The 12,834-nt window shown below is 36.1% G+C and overlaps 1 protein-coding gene and 1 non-coding gene across 5 annotated transcripts in view; one reads left to right on the plus strand and one right to left on the minus strand.

Annotated features, from left to right (window-relative positions):
* Positions 1-2,825: 2,825 nt before the first annotated feature.
* Positions 2,826-2,987, plus strand: LOC114263725 (U1 spliceosomal RNA). Its single transcript, XR_003629693.2, has one exon. It is a non-coding gene; the product is annotated as a U1 spliceosomal RNA (small nuclear RNA).
* Positions 2,988-4,058: 1,071 nt separating this feature from the next.
* LOC145820242 (cysteine synthase-like) overlaps positions 4,059-12,834 on the minus strand; it is a 51,310-nt gene continuing 42,534 nt past the window's right edge. For 2 of the 4 annotated variants that reach the window (XR_014361433.1, XR_014361431.1), the window contains 3 exons: positions 4,802-4,861; positions 4,555-4,635; positions 4,059-4,366 (listed from right to left, as the gene is read on the minus strand). The gene's annotated coding sequence lies outside the window, so the exon portion shown is untranslated. Of the gene's footprint in view, positions 4,367-4,554; positions 4,636-4,801; positions 4,862-12,359; positions 12,483-12,834 lie in introns of those variants that run through there. The other 2 variants (XR_014361432.1, XM_082915324.1) reach the window with 2 other exon arrangements.

Below are 12,834 nucleotides of genomic sequence, written 5' to 3' on the forward strand. Positions count from 1 at the left end.
ATCATATGATTCTTAAATCTGTCAAAAGTTTGTATGAATATTTAGACAATTTTATACTCAAAATTTCAATATGGTTTCTTCTACAAAGTTGTTAAGAATGATGTCTTGATCATCCAATTGTTCTATTTTTGTACGAATTTATATGGAACTTTAATTCAATTTGGATTTTTAGACAAATTATGCTTCATGTTTGAAAAATCACTAAAAATCCTGTATTAGATCAAATCTGGTATTTTCTGAGTTAAAAATTAAATTTGAGAAGTATAGTTTTGTCCTCAATTTTTATATTATGGATTTGATTTTTAAATTTCAGTATGGAATTATTTTAAGAAAATGTGATGAATCTGTGTCATGTAACTTTTTGTAATTTTATTGAATTATTTATAATTTATTTTCAAGAAATTATTTTTGAAAAATAACATAATATGTTTGTTAAACATTCCTAAAAATTACATGAATTTTAGAATTGTCTAAATAATTTATTTGTAATTTTAACTACGAAATTTAAGTTCTGAAAATTTTGGGCAGAATATTAAAAGAATCAAGATTACCATTTCAGTTATTTATTAGAATTAAAAATAAGTGTTGTTCTAATTTACTTAATTGAATATTGTAAATTAGTAATTCATGCATGTGTAATGTTGTGATTTATTTTAGTATTTAAAATTATTATTTCACTTGACGACTTGATTTAACTGTTTATAATACCATGTACATTGATTGATTATTGTAGAACATAAATGTTAATATTTTCTCTTGAAAATTATAGTAAAATGGTATAACATTAATGGTGACCTAAATTTGTAATTATTAGTAATTATTATGAAAATTAACTAAAATGATCAACGGGGTGTACGAAATTAACGGTTGACAATAAATATCGGTTGTTTAGAATGAGTCCTGATTTTATGTAATTTTTGTCCAAAACCCTAAGATGGTACGGGACGTATTTGAACCCTTATCAATATTCGGTTTTGGAACAAGGGTAGATGTGCGGATGGCACACAGGAAGGATACGTACCCCCAATAAACTGTTCTCTTAGGGCAAATCACGAAAGCCACTACTTGGATATGTAACTTTGGGCATGACCGTCCTTGGTAGTCACAGTTTGTAACACTTAATTATTTAACTCAAGGGGGTTTCAAATTAACTATGGCCATAGCTTAGTGGTTGGTAAGTTAAATATTTTTGGTGAGATTTCGAGTGTCATCTAATTTATTAAAATTGTTGAAATTATTTTAATATTTGTAAGTTATATGTTTCCAATTTATTGTTATATTATACTTATAATCTCGTTATTTTTTTTGTAAAAAGAAAGTAAGTTTGTTGTATTTTCTTTCTGTGCTAAAAAGCTCATGGCATATATTTTTGTTACCCTTGCATTTTATGCCAAATTTTGACCCAAAAAAAAAGAATGGAAGTTGAAAATGGGATTGATGCTAGCATAGAACTTTGGCTGACTTGAAATCATGACTAGAGCCAAATAAATTTTATAATCTTATGTATTAACAATTAAGAACTTTGTTTTTTCATTTAATGTTGTATTTGGACATTTTAAGTTTTTTTTTTTTTATTATTTAGGGTTGTTTGAACCTTTGGTCATGTATGAGAGTTACAATTTCTAATTAAAATGTTAAGTTTTTAACTTAATAAGTTATTTTATTTATTTAATTTCTCTTGATATTTCAAAATTTTGAGACATTACATCAACATAGCGTTTAATTATACCTTAAGCATTATGTCTTAATATTCTTACATGATCTATTGATTATGACTTATATATAATTTGAGACGGGGAGAGAAAAGATCCATAATAAAAAATTGGCATTTAAATTGGCTCTTTGTGCTTAGGCATGACAATCATTACTTCATTAGTATACATTGGGATTGAAAAAGGATCGCACAATGTATGTCACACTACACGACAAGTTTTGAGGGAGTTTTTCAAGATAGAAAAAAAAACTTCTTATTTGATCATTAATAACCTCCTAGGGAAAGCCTACTAACTGTCATGCAAGACATTATTCTATATGGGGTTTCTATTATGTTTTGCTATTTTAATTATCAATGGACAAAATATAATGAAAACAACATTATTAATAAAGTTTTGTTTTTCACAACAGTAGGCTCCGTTCACTTATCACACTTGTCAAGAGTTTTGATGGGAAAGTATTTTCACGAAAAAGATATACATCACAGTAACAGATAAGAAAACTTAATTTCTCATATGTATTTGTTCATTGATAGATGAATTTTGCCAATAAGCTATAGTAAAATTTAGTTGTCCAGTTTTTCAGTGGATGTGTGTGAAAACATATATTTTGTGGTTGAAAGTAACATATGTTGAGATTCCCGTGACAAAATTCTCAATTTTTTGTGAGATATATACATTTTGAATAAAAACTTATTTCATTAAGAAAATTAAAAATTTGAGTTTCATAAGTTTCTTACTAATGCAACAGTCATAAGATTTTTTTATTTCTTTTATTTTCTTATACTTTTCCAAACAACCGAGCAGGGTCGTAGTCACCCAAAGGAGCCATGTTGTTGGAAGGCCTATTTTGCTTCAACTATTGCTCCCAACCACAGGCATAGTTAGTAGAGGGAATTTTGCAAATTTGCAAATAAAACTATCTAGTAGATGGAATTGGAATCTGTTTGATGATTAATCATCTCAAAAACTATAAAACCAACATTTCATTGCACGTTGTTTAGAAGTTTGCAAGGCACAACCTCCATGTCAAGACGTTGCTGTCATTCCAACATTGAACAAACATGAAGCAGCAGAGGCAATTGTGAGGCAATAGATAAGGATCACTAAAACATATTTACCTGGACGGGGTCAAATGGGTGATCAATGAGGCCCATGGCCTAGGGTAGTGACCTCCATTGCACTTAGGAGGGGCGCTCGCCTAAGGTCTGTCCAAGTGGCAAAGCCTACCTCATCATTTGTGGCAGTGGGGGCCTGCATTCGCGCGGCCCCTATCCAAACTTAGTTCTATATTTATGAGTTGTGCTCAAATGGATTTGCATAAATGTTGAATATTCTTACATGTCAATCTCCCGAAGAGGGGAAAAAAGGGCAACAAATCTAAGAAAGTTGAAAACTCTTCAGCAGAACTGTGTGAGCATGAGTTATTTCTCATACTAACCTGAAATTATTTATTGTTTCTCACTTTGTTCTAATTATCACAATTTAAAATTTTCAAAATTTTCAATTCCATCCCTAACAAATTATGTTCTCATTTTTGTCATTAAACATATTAAGTTTTCCCATTTTGGTCATTAAACATACTAAGTTTTCTCATTTTGGTCCATAAAACCAAACCCAACATAATATCAAAACCATCCCCACCCCTATATCCTACTAATCTCGAAAATCAACTTCATATAGGTGCACGACAATGAAAACGGGTATGCATCATTCAAGTAAAGAGGCTGCAAGTTGAAGCGTTGAGGCTAGTGGAAGAGATCAGGTAGTAGGTTAGGAGGGGCGAGGTGGTCAGTTGTGGATTGGGGTGATAAGGTGTATAGAGGAGGGAAGAGAATAGGAGAGCAAAGGAAAGTTCAAGTTCTTATGGCACCATTTTTAGAATTTGGACTAAAAATGGAGAGAATTTGACAATTTAGAGATCAAAGTAAAAGAATCTTTTTTCAAGGACCAAAGTGAGAAAAGAATCATACTCTATGGGGGAGAAAATGTAATTTATCCTATGTATATTTCCATTTTTCTTTCCCTTAATAATAAATTCATGATCCAATCCAAACATAAACATAGCTCCTCTCAGGAGCTTTTGGCAATTTTGTGCAAAATATCAGTTCTCTTAATGCGAAGGCACAATTAGGGAGCAAGTAGTGCTAAATTCAGAAAATGAAGGGAATGCCTCTCTATCTTTGATTGCACTACCAGTTGTCAAGCTAAATTTCCTTTTATCAAAATAGCATTGACCATTTCAATATGCTTTATGCCCAAGCAAATAATAATATACTAGCAATTCAACTATCATTTCTTACTAACTAAATATATTAGGGAAAAAAGGTTATTCTGAGCATATTCTAAGCATCAAACTTTTGTTTTATTTCAAATTATAGAGGTGAGACCAAAATCTAGCCAACATGCCCTCTTGCAGACACAAACATCAGCTAAACTAGTAATATTCACAAGATTTATTTAAAAAGCATGAAGAACCAAAGCAAAAGCGCCCAGATCAAAACTGCATTGCAACCTTACAAACTTGACATATTATCACCTTTCTGAAGCTAGGAAAAATCTCAGGGCTCAAAAGTCATATTCTCTGACTGACACTTCAAGGAGTCAAACAGCACAGATGACAGATAACGCTCTCCAAAGCTAGGGAACACCACCTGTCAAAAACAAACAATAGAATATTTGTAGGTGGTTAAAATTCTGAGATTTGTCCAATGTTGTGTTCAGCCAAATTACTATGCAATATCTTCTAGTACATTAAAATTTGCCCAATTGAGAACAAAATATACACAAATGACGGAACAAAATAGCAAAGCTGAACTTGAATGCAGAAAATCAAACTTACAACAAAGAGTTTTCCAGCATTTTCTGGCCTCTTAGCTATCTTAATTGCAGCAGCCGCAGCAGCATCAGATGATATTCCTACCTACAATACATGTTACCATAAGCACCATCAAACTTGTGAACTAAAAATATTAAAAAAAAAAAACCTAAGACATGAACTTAAGAGTTCAGTAATTTTTACAGAGGAAAGCGATATAAAAATGCCTGTAAGACCCACAGTTGAATAATATGAAAAATTATGTTCTTACCAGCAAACCTTCTTTCAATGCAAGAAGCTAGGCAGTTTCAATAGCTTCCTCACTTGATATCTGCAAAGTTCAAACATAAATAACTCAGCAATAATTATCAGAGATTGGCCTTTGAATATGAAAAGCAGCAATAAATGATGGAAGAGTAATAACAATTACATAAGCTTTCTTATACAAGTAAACATGCTCCATTAAAACACTGGAAAAATAACTACTTTAGCAAATCATAGCACATGTCAAAAGGTAGATTTTTTTTTTTTAATCTGTTCTAATGTACAATGTAAACTGTTTTATTTGATAACAGGTCTTGGACTTCTCACTCACCCTAGTCAACGGTCACAAGAAATCCTGACATACACGGGATAAGTTATGAATTCACCTTTGTTCCATGCACGTTGACTGAACAAACCAGGAGTATTGCCAATTTCAAGAATCTTTTTTTTTTTTGATGAATAAACCTATTTCAAGAATCCTACTACTTGTTTTAGGCTATTTATTCCCTATGCCAGCTGAACTTTAACAGGGTTTGTAATTTTTTTGAATGAAACTATATATTAGACTGAATCAATAAAACAAAGAATACATCACTTATATAGAACTCTAATTCCTAAGCCTGAAAGTATACATCACTTATATAGAACTCATATAGAACTCTAATTCCTAAGCCTAAAAGGAAAAAGGAGAAATCGAATATAGGGAATATTCTTACACCCTCACTCAAACTCAAGGTGTGTTAGCAGAAAACACTGAGAGTTTGTCAAGAAGAAACAGAAACCGAGCAGTGATGTGAGTCTTGGTGAAAGTCAGCAAGTTGCAAAGTCGAAGAGACAAAATGAAGTGAGATAAAGCCAGACTGCAGATGCTAACGGACGAAGTGACAATTAATCTCAATGTGCTTTGTTCGTTCATGGAAGAGAGTCTTATGAGCAATTTGAATAGCATTGCGGTTGTCACAATAGAGAGAGGTCGGAGAAGACTGAGGGACGACCAAATCAGATAAAAGACTACGAAGCTAGACAATTTCAACAGTAGAATGAGCCATAGCACGATACTCAGCTTCGGGAGTAGAACGGGAAACAACAGTTTGTTTCTTACTTTTCCAAGAAATCAGGGAATCGCCAAGAAACATACAGAAACCAGAAGTGGATTTGCGATCATTAACATCACCAACCCAATCAACATCAGCATAGGCCACCAAGTCTAAGGAAGAAGTAGATGATAATAGCAAACCCTGAAGATAGTACTGTGAAGATAGCGAAGAATCCGAATCAAAGCAGCCCAATGTGTAGAACGAGGAGCAGAAACAAATTGACTAATCACATGGACAACATAAGCAAGATCAGGGCGAGTAACTATCAGATAAACTAAACAACCCACAAACTCACGATATAACGTAGGATCGTCCAGAGGAACAACATCAGTAGTGTTAAGCTTCGCATTAAGCTCAATGGGGGTTTCAGAAAGCTTAGTGTCAGTAAGACCGGCACGATGAATAACTGCGTTGGCATACTTGGCCTAGGACAGAAAGTAGCCCTTGGGAGAAGAAGCCATCTCAATACCAAGAAAATATCACAATAGTCCCAGATCCTTCATTTCGAAAGTGCAGAAGAGATGCTGCTTGCTGCTTGACCTTAGAGATAGCAGAAGAGTCTGAGCCAGTGGTGATCATATGATCCACATATAATAATAAGACAACAAAACCAGCAGAGGTGTGGAAGAAAAACAATGCAACGTCATGGCCACAAGGATGAAACCGAAGCTTAGTAACAGCAGTCTGAAAGCGATCATACCAAGCACGAGGAGATTGCTTCAAACCATCCAGAGCACGCAAAAGACAACAAACCTGACCTGAGGAATGGTGAAGGCCAGGGGGAGGACGCATGTAAACCTCCTCAGTGAGATGGCCGTTAAGAAAAACATTCTTAACATTCATCTGATAAAAAGGCCAATGACGAACAGCAGCAACAGAGATCAAAGCACGGACAATAGTCATCTTGGCAACAGGAGCAAAAGTCTCCTCATAATCAATACCATATTCTTGTGAGAAACTTTTGGCAACTAGGCGAGCTTTATAGCGCTCAAGAGAACCATCATAATGAGTCTCAACTTTATAGACCCATTTACAACCAATCAGATTCTTGCCAACAAGCAGAGGAACCAATTCCCAAGTACTAGTCTTTTATAATACAGGAAACTCATCCTTCATAGCTTGAATCCAATTAAGATCCTAATAGGCCTCCTTGTAAGACTGAGGTTCTGAAAAAGAGTGAATAGCAGAAAAAAAAAAACGTACAATATGAAGGAGAAAAATAGGTTTTAGCAAAACCAAGTTTGATTACCTGTTTACAGACGCGAAGGGGATACTTATGATTAGCCAAATTAGGGTCGTCAGAAGCAGGAAAATCAGCAGCAAAGGCAGAGACAACTGGTGGAAAGAGAGCCTTGCAACAAGAATAGACTAACAACAGAAGAGGAGAATTGAGTAAGCGAGAGAGGAGGTGAAGAGGATGGAACAGACTAATGGGGTACAGTGGAGAGGGACTCAGCAGAAGGTGTAGTAGGTAGAGAAGAAGGAACAAGTTCATGAGGAACAATAAAGATGTACTTATCAAGGGGGACCTCAGAAGGAAATGGATCAATGTGAACCAAATCTTCTTTAGAAACCGGAACAATGAGAGGAGGAAGCTGAAAGTAAGCTAGACACTCTAGGAAGGCAACATAGGGAGAGACATAAAGGTGGCGGGAAACAGGATCGTAACAGCGATAGCCTTTCTGAGTAAGACTGCATCCCAAAAAGACACATCGGACACTAAGTTTTGTCCTATCTTTCCGGAAGAAGGACAAAACATGCAAACCCAAAAACACGAAGGAGAGTAATTAGGGAGTTGGGAAAATAGAGCCTCATAAGGAGAACGACCAAAGAGTAAGGGGTAGGCATACAATTGAGAAGAAAAGCAGCTGTAAGAACGGCCTCCCCCCAAAAGGGAGCCGGAACAGAGGTGGAAAGGAGAGATCTAACTGTCTCAAGGAGATGACGGTATTTACACTCAACACGACTATTTTGGGCAGGTGTGTCAGTACAGGAAGTTTGGTGAATAGTACCTAAATTAGCCAAATACTCACAGAACTCGGTTTTAAAATACTCCCCACCTAAGTCAGACCGTAACAATTTAATGGTAGACCCAAATTATGTAGTGATCATAGACTGAAAGTTACAATATATTTGGTAGAAATCAAATTTATGAGTCATAAGATAAACCTAAATATAGTGGGTGCAATCATCAACAAAAGACACATAGTATGTAGAACCCCCTTTAGTAAGAACTAGAGATGTAACGCCCTCAACATAAACCCATTAAACATAAATCATTGGCATGCACTATTTAAAGAAAACACTTTATTAATTCATTCATCAGAGTATTACCAAATAAAACATTACATGAAACATCAAATTAAATGCCCTACTGGCTTACATCTTTCCAAGCCAACACTTGGACACAAAAGTATGAGTTCTAACTCAAATACAAATAAAGCCCTAGGCTTGATAGTTTATCAAATAAAAACAAATAACTAAAGATAGTCTTCAAAGTCCAAATCCTTCCAAGCTAAGTCCTTGGAGGTAGCTTATCACCTGGACCTGAAAATGATGTTCCCATAAAGGGTGAGCCACAGCCCAGCAGAAATATACTAAACCAAATATAAGCATTGATTAAAGCAATAGCATTCAATAGATGGTTAACCAAGATAATCAATTACATCATTATACGGTTTCATGACATTAATGTCTAAGACACGTTTTACTTTCCAACATTATCAATATGACTCAGAATGTAATGCCCTCAAAATTAACCCATTATATATATATCATTAACATGCATTATTCAAAGAAAACAATTTATTAATTCATTCATCAGAGTATTACTAAATAAAAGCATTACATGTAACATCGAATAAAATGCCCTACAGGCTTACATCTTTCCAAGCCAACACTTGGATACAAAAATATGAGTTCTAACTCAATACAAGAAAAGCCCTAGACTTGATTGTTTACATGTACTAATAAATAAAGACAATTAACTAAAGAAAGTCTTCTTCAAAATCCAGAAACCAAACCCTCCCAAGCTAAGTCCTTGGAGGTAGCTTATCACCTGAACCTGAAAATGATATTCCCATAAAGGGTGAGCCACAGCCCAGTAGAAATATACTAAACCACATATAAGCAATGAATAAAGCAATAGCATTCAACAGATGGTTAACCAAGATAATCAATTACTTCATTTTACAGTCTCATGACACTATTGTCTAAGATACGTTTTACTTTCCAATTTTATCAACATGGCTCAGAACCTGGCCAAACTTACAACAGTGAATTACATATATCATGTTCACATCCTTCCAATATCAATAAACAAATGAGACTCAAGCTCAAATCAAAACACTTCATACTTCCAGATTGATACACATTTTAGTGTTGTATCAATAAAACACTTCTATATAGATAAGCACACATAAAAGTGATGCTAATGGAGTCCATCCCCTATCTCCTCCCAAACAAAATCCGGTTTAGAGGTCCATCCCCTATCTTCCCCTAAACCGTGGAGTACATCCCCTATCTCCTCCCACACAAAACAATGTATGCAAATGCAAAGCTCAATCAATACACGTATTTTCTGTATCAATGCAATAGTCAAAATTAATGACTTAATCAATGTGATTAGTTTCAGTTATTCCTAATCCACATGCAATGTCTACAACAATCACGACTATCCTCCACCGATAGCCCAAAACAGTTATTTCTAAACTGAGAATAACTATGTCAACAATTCAATAGACAAATGATTCAAATTATCAAACTACGCCATTTAATCAATGAATTCCCCAATTCCATGAATTTAACCATCTTTTCCCGATTCCATGAATTAATTATACAAATTAATTTAATAATACAACTAGGGTTTTTCCCAAAATTTACCAAAGTATCCCCAACATATCAAAATACCAAAACTTAGAACAAAACCTATAAAATGGAGTAGGAAATCCGTACCTCGAAGAAATAACCCCAAAAGAGAAGATGGAGATGAATGCCCAAACTCCAAAGTGCTCCAAACTACAAACAATTCAGATTAAATGGAAGCCCTCGACCCACTCTATCTTTTTAATAAAGGATCTAAGGTAGAAACTCACTCTAAATAGATCAATCCCAAGAGAGAAAGTGTGTAGAGGGAGAGAGAACTCGTACCTAGGGTTTTGGAATCTGAAAGGGAATGAAAAACTGATCTGAAACACGTTGCTGCCTATTTAAACCTGACAGGCTCGCTCGAGCGAAGACTTGGTCGCTCGAGCGACCAGACACAGAAAAACCACGCTCGAGCCAAGGGAGCCTTGCTCGAGCCAACAACCCAAAAGCTCGCTTGAGCGAAAGAAAACTCGATCGAGCGAAGAACCCAAACCCTCAGGTCTGTAACCAGACTCACGCTCGAGCGAAGGAACTACCGCTCGAGCGAAGGACGGACTAACTCGCTTGAGCGAAGAAAAGCTCGCTCGAGCCAAGAATGCAAAGCTATAGGTCCATACTGGACGCCACCTCTCGCTCGAGCGACCAACTCCACGCTCGAGCGAAGAACCAAAAACCTGGACAGCAACACTTGGTTTCTAAACCCAACCAACCTGAAACAAACCTGCCCAACACATCCTATAATTCCAAATGAGAAAATAAGGGATAACAACAACAACAACAACAACAACAACAACAACAACAACAATTATACAATGACAGAATCTACGGAACCTAAGTCCGGATACAATAATCAAATAGGAAAAAACCGGGGTCGCTATACAGAACCTGGCCAAACTTACAACAGTGAACTATATATATATCAAATTCACATCCTTCCAATGTCAACAAACAAATGAGACTCAAGCTCAAATCAAAACACTTCATACTTCCAGTATGATACACATTTTAGTGTTGTATCAATAAAAACACTTCAATATAATTAAGCACACATAAAAGTGATGCTAATGAAGTCCATCCCCTATCTCCTCCCAAACAAAATCCGGTTTAGAGGTCCATCCCCTATCTTCCCCTAAACCGTGGAGTACATCCCCTATCTCCTCCCACACAAAACAATGTATGTAAACACATAACATATAACACACAATCAATACACATATTGTCTGTATTAATTCAGCAGTCAAAATGAATGACTCAACCAATGTGATTAGTTTCAGTTATCCCTAATCCACATGCAATGTCTACAACAATCACGACTATCCTCCACCGATAGCCCAAAACAGTTATTTCTAGATTTGGAAATAAATATATCAACAATTCAATAGGCGAGTGATTTAAATTATCCAACTACACCATTTAATCAATGAATTCCTCAATTTCATGAATTTAACCAAATTCCCCAATTCCCTTAAATTAATTATACAAATTAATTAATTAATACAACTAGGGTTTTTTCCAAGATTATCAAAGTAACACCAACATATCAATATACCAAAACTTAGAACAAAACCTATAAAATGGAGTAGGAAATCCCTACCTCGAAGAAAACAACCCAAATGGAGAAGACAGAGATGAATACCCAAATACCAATGTGCTCCAAATCGCCAAATGTTCAGATTAAATGAAAGCCCTCGACTCCCTCTATCTTTTTAATAAAGCAACTAGGGTAGAAACACACTCTAAATAGATCAAATCTAACAGAGAAGGTGAGTAGGGAGAGAGAGAAGTCGGACCTAGGGTTTGGAATAAAAAAGAAGATGAAAAAGACTGATCAAAACCCGCTGCTGCGTATATAAACTGGACAGGCTCGCTCGAGCGAATACATGGTCGCTCGAGCGACCAGACACAAGGGAACCCCGCTCGAGGGAAGAAAAGCTCGCTCGAGCCAAGAATGTAATGCTTCAGGTCTGCAACCCTGGAGCACGCTCGAGCGACAGAATGCTCGCTCGAGCAAGGAACTCGAAAACATACACCTCTCTCGCTCGAGCGAAGAAAATCTCGCTCGAGCGAAAATGCACTGCCCTCAGGTCTATACCAGACGCAATCGCTCGCTCGAGCGAAGAAAATCTGGATCGAGCCAGAAGACACAAAATACAAACCTTGCTCGAGCGACCAAACCCTGGCTCGAGCGACCAACCCAAAAACTGGACAGCAACACTTGGTTTACGAACCCACCCAACCTGAAACAAACCTGCCCAACACATCCTATAACTCCAAATGAGAAAATAAAGGACGACAACAACAATTATTCAATGACAGAATAACCGGAACCTAAGTTCGGATACTATAATCAAATGGGAAAAGACCGGGGTCGCTATAAGAGAAGGTCCCCAGACATCAGTATGCATAAGAGAAAATGGAGAAACAGAAATAGACGTACTTTTATTAAATGGTAAAGCTGACGTTTTGGCAAGTGTACACCCCCGATATTCATCAATTTGACTAGGAGAAACTTTACCCAATAACCCTGACGGAGCTAAAGACCGTAAGCGATCAACAAATAAATAACCGAGGCGAAAATGCCATAAGTGAAACTGACTCAACTGATAATCTAACTAAAACGAACAAAGTGCAGCTGGAAAGGCGGATGAAGGGAGATGCAAGCTCCACCACATAGAGATCTCCAACTCTACGGCCAGTCCCAATCTGCTTCTTGGACACCCGATCCTGCACACAACAGACAGAAGAGGAAAAGATAACATCAAAACCAGAAGCATCAAATTGACTGATAGATAATAAACTAACAGATAGTTGAGGGACATAAAGAACAAAAGGAATAGTAACAGCAGACATGGCAAAGGGTAAGACAGACCCAATAGACAGAATAGACATACCAAACCCATTAGCAGTATTAATAGTAATAGGAATGGATGGGGGAATACAGTTTTGAAGTAAGGAAATGTGAGGAGTCATATGATGAGAGGTACCAGAATCAAAAAGCCAGACAAAAGAAGGGATACCTGAAGAGGATCCAAGCAAACCTAAATTAAGAGAGGTAAGAGCGGAGGCAAATGGGTAT

This window comes from Camellia sinensis, chromosome 2 (assembly GCF_055761805.1).
Source record: "Camellia sinensis isolate YWXY chromosome 2, ASM5576180v1, whole genome shotgun sequence".
Classification (NCBI taxonomy): domain Eukaryota; kingdom Viridiplantae; phylum Streptophyta; class Magnoliopsida; order Ericales; family Theaceae; genus Camellia; species Camellia sinensis.